The sequence below is a fragment of the Pinus tabuliformis genome, chromosome J, assembly GCF_031772625.1.
Source record: "Pinus tabuliformis cultivar Carrire ecotype Pingquan chromosome J, CPIR1, whole genome shotgun sequence".
NCBI lineage: Eukaryota > Viridiplantae > Streptophyta > Pinopsida > Pinales > Pinaceae > Pinus > Pinus tabuliformis.
In genome coordinates, this window is record NC_142295.1 from 909544783 (window position 1) to 909549436 (window position 4654).

The 4654-nt window shown below is 40.4% G+C and overlaps 1 pseudogene; it reads left to right on the top strand.

Moving 5' to 3' along the window:
- The first annotated feature begins 523 nt into the window (after positions 1 to 523).
- Positions 524 to 4313, top strand: LOC149229690 (pentatricopeptide repeat-containing protein At3g12770 pseudogene; annotated as a pseudogene).
- Positions 4314 to 4654: the final 341 nt, after the last annotated feature.

A 4654-nucleotide genomic window follows, 5' to 3' on the forward strand; every position in this document is an offset into this window, starting at 1 on the left:
AAATCACATTGGTATAATTTCGCTGACACATTTCGAACCAACTATTGTGGTTCATCTTCAAGACAAGATGAAAAACAGATCATAGTGGCAAGTTAAATAGGGAGCGAGGACCTTCTAATGGCTATGGGGAATAACAAAGCCATTTTTTCGTTGTTATTCCCTATAGCCATTAGAAGGTCTTCACTCCCTATTTAACTTGCAGCTATGATCTGATTTTCATCTTGTCGTGAAGATAAACCACAATGGTTGAATCTTCACAATGGTTGGTTCCAGAAGCATAGGCCAAATTATACCAATATGATTTCTTGCAAAAATATTTTCAAATAATCAAATAGATCACAAAAACTTAAATTTGAATATTCAAATCACCCAAAATAAATAAAACATACTAAAGTAACAACTACAAAAATTATTTAAACTAATATAAATTATTTAAAAAATCAAGAACTAAAACATGAGTTTACCCTTCGAGAAAATGTGAAAGAACATGCAATGAAAGACTATAACAAACAATTAATGACGATCTTCTCAGAGAAAAAGCATGCAATCTGGGAAATTTGGGATGACTTTACGTGACGATAACATGAAACTTTACCACTTAGTCCTTTGGAATGACAGGCCCGGTCCAGTCAATAAGGGATCGAAACCAGTAACGCAACCCAAGACGAAAACTAGCCAGAGCTCCTTAATCAACCAGGGTAAATGGATGCAAAAATTATTAACAATAATTTTAAAAAAATTAAACTTACATCAACGACAAATCTGATAAAAATTTTCAGAGATTATCGTTGCAGAGAAATATGAAATCCATAGCTTGTGTGATATGGAATCCCATGCAGAGAAAGAATTATGTTGCCGCGAAGCTCATTTATAGACTCAAGAATGGTAATACCGGTGCATTTAGGTTCGCGTCGCCGGAAAAACCAAACTTATCCGTCTTAATATCTGAGAGACAATTCAATGGTAGCTCTGTTAGGGAGCTCTGTGAGGAAGGGCGGTTAAAGGAGGCGCTAGACGTCCTCAATTCCATGGACAGGCAAGGAATCGTTGTGGATTCTTATATATATGCTTCTCTGTTGCAAGCCTGCATCGACAATAAATCCTTAGCAGATGGAAAGCGGGTGCAAACCCATATGATTGAACATGGATTTAAGCCGGATGGATTTCTGAAAACCAAGCTTTTGATAATGTTCGTAAAATGTGGAGATTTGGTTGTTGCCCGCGAACTGTTTGACGAAATGCATGAAAGAAATAACCACGCATGGAGTGCTATGATTACAGGGTATGCCCAACATGGACAGGGGCAGGAGGCTCTGATGCTTTTTTATCAGTTGAGATGGGCTGGTATTGTTGCAGATGAATTCATCTTTGCAAGCCTTGCCAAAGCGTGTGCCGGGCTAGAAAATTTGGAGGAAGGTAAGCGAATCCACGCCCATATAATCAGAAGTGGTTTTGATCGTCTCTGTGTCGTTGTGGGGACTGCTCTTGTTGATATGTATGCTAAGTGTGGAAGTATGGAGGATGCTCGCAAACTGTTCGATGAAATTCCTCAACGTAATGTGGTTTCATGGTCCACGCTGATTGCCGCACATGTTCAGTGTGGGGGTGGACAAGAGGCTTTGAAAGTATTTTATGAAATGCAGAAGTCGGGCTTGAAACCAAACCAGTTCACCCTTTCAAGTATTCTCACCGCTGGTTCTGGTTTAGCAGACCTCGAGCAGGGTAAACGGATCCATACCTGCGTAGTTAAAGGTGGATTCGAGTCTCATGTCGTTTTGGCAAGTGCTCTCCTTGACATGTATGTTAAATGTGGAAGTATGAAGGATGCGCAACAGCTGTTTGATGAAATGCCTCAGAGAAATGTTGTATCCTGGACTACCATGATTGCAGGACAAGCCCAACATGGGTTTGTGGAGGAGGCTTTAGCAGTTTTCTGTCATATGCAGGGGGCAGGCTTTAGGCCAAACGAATTTACATGTGCCGTTGTTCTTAGGATATGCGCTGGCCAAGCATCCCTGCAATTGGGAAACCAAGTTCATGCCTACGAAATAAAATGTGGCTTTGAGACAAAGATTGGCACAGGGAGTGCTCTTATAGACTTGTATTCGAAATCTGGGAGCATAGAGGAAGCGCGTCGAGTGTTTGACATAATGTGTGAGAGGGACATGGTTGTGTGGACTGTGATGATAACGGGATATGGTCAGCATGGGATGGGCAAGGAAGCTATCCAACTTTTTGAACAAATGCAAATCACAGGTAAAAAACCAGATCATGTCACCTTCCTAGCTGTTCTGTCCGCCTGTAGCCATGCAGGTCTAGTGGATGAAGGTTGGTACTACTTTGATTCAATGCAACTACATCACCATATTACACCTAGTGGTGGGCACTATGCATGCATGGTAGACCTTCTTGGACGTGCTGGCCAATTAGATAAGGCATATAACTTTATCAACAACATGTCATTTGAACCTGATGCTGCAGTATGGGGTGCCTTGCTTGGTGCATGCAGAATCCATGCTAACATAGAACTTGGGATGCTTGCTGCAGAACGCCTTTTCGTATTAAACCCACAAAACTCTGGAAATTACGTGCTGTTGTCAAATATGTATTCTGCGGTGGGCCGATGGGAAGATGCAACAAGGGTGAGAAAAATGATGACAGACATGGCAGTAAAGAAAAAGGATCCCGGCTGCAGCTGGATCGAGATCAATCGGACTGTGCATGAGTTCCTGGTAGGAGACAGATCCCATCCATCAATAGATGAGATCTGTGCAAAGTTGGAGATACTAGCAGGACAGATGAAAGAAGCAGGGTATGTGCCAGAAAGAAACTCCGTACTGCATGACGTGGAGGAGGAACAGAAGGAAGACATTCTCTTTCACCATAGTGAAAAGTTGGCTATTGCATTTGGGCTTATTCGTACGCCAGTTGGAACTTCAATCCGAATTGTCAAGAATCTTCGTGTTTGTGGTGATTGTCACACTGCAACCAAGTTCATCTCCAAAGTTGTTGGTCGTGAAATTGTAGTAAGGGATTCCAAGCGCTTTCATCGTTTTAATTATGGCCTGTGCTCTTGTGGTGATTACTGGTGATTTTCAGGGAGATGCTTTGTCATTGACAATATGCAATTTTTGTAGATTTCTAATAACTGAAATGAAAAGCAGAAAATCATGCCAACAGAGCGTTGGTTCATTGATGAGGTGGATGGAGTACAAAGCCATATACCAGGGTTCCATTCTCAATGTGATTTGCCCTAATTGAATGGCCCTTCTTTTTTTGAGGATGAGGCTGGGTGTGAATCTCAAGTGATTTTGATGGAATAGTTACCCCTCAAACCTAGCACTGATTTTGGTGGAATAGTTACCCTTGAGAGCCAGCATCTAAGTTGAAGGCAATCTGCCCCATGCTTCATTGCTTTGCTTTGCAGCCCCTTGGGGTATATTTTTGAAGCACTTCTAAAAGTGAAAATCAGAAAATCATCACAGCAAGTAACACCCAGAGGATTCAATTCCAGAAAATGCTAAATATGAGTCATGAAGGAAGTCTGCTCCAATGCATTGCGCCCCTTAGAGTATATTTTTTTGAAGCACTTCTAAAAGTGAAAAATCAGAAAATCATCACAGCAAGTAACACCCAGAGGGTTCAACTCCAGAAAATACCAAATATGACTCGTGATTACACAATTTGTATTCATTGGAACGGTCTGAGAAAATTGCTGATAAATGATTGAGAACAAAGGAGCAGGAATGGGTTAGGAAGGATTGGAAGAGATTAAATAGATGTCTTGCTTTCCTAACATAGCTCCCAGGCTAGATAGGGAAATCAAGGGCAAAAGAGGTGATCTTTAGGAGATCTACCAGAAATTTGAACCTCCATTAAGAAAAATTCATTGGATTTGTCCATGATGCTGTGCAAAATGAAGGAAAAAGGAATGAGCTTCAGGAGACTAGCCAGAAATGGAAACCGTAAGAAAGAAAATTTCACTTGTCCACCCATGATGCGGTGCATAACTGGTGTTTACGGTCTAACTCACCATATTTTAATGTAGTTCGAAATAACTATTTGTTTAAAGAGTTTTAGTAAATTGGTCAACTACAAGGTTTGTCGAATATTTTTATGGAGATTCAAGGACACTTTATGCGACTGCCAATTTTTTGGGTGCTCTTTATTACACCGATGATCAGTGAGGAGATGTGATTGGAATGCAGTATTTACAGTATATTTATATATCTTATATGATATATCATCACCATCACAGTTTTCTCTCCTGTTCTGAGTTCTATGAAATCGCCCAACTGCAGGGCTTTTTTAAATATTTTTAATGGAGGTACAAGAACATTTGATGCATCTGCCAATTTTTTGGATGCTCTTCATGATACTGGTCATCAGTGAGAAGATCTGATTGGGAATGTCATTTTTTACAGTATATTTATATATGCTATATGATATATCATTATGAGCCTTGAGAAATAGTTCAGTGGGTTGAGTTTCCATTGCTAAGTACCTTGCTAATTGGGAGGTCACAGGGTCAAATCTCCTCGACGCCCTTGGAGTTAAGCCCTGCTAGTTTGACCTGTGAGTAGATCTTTCAGGTTAATCTACCTAGATTTTCCCGTGTCCATAAACCACAATAAAAAAAATATATATCATTATG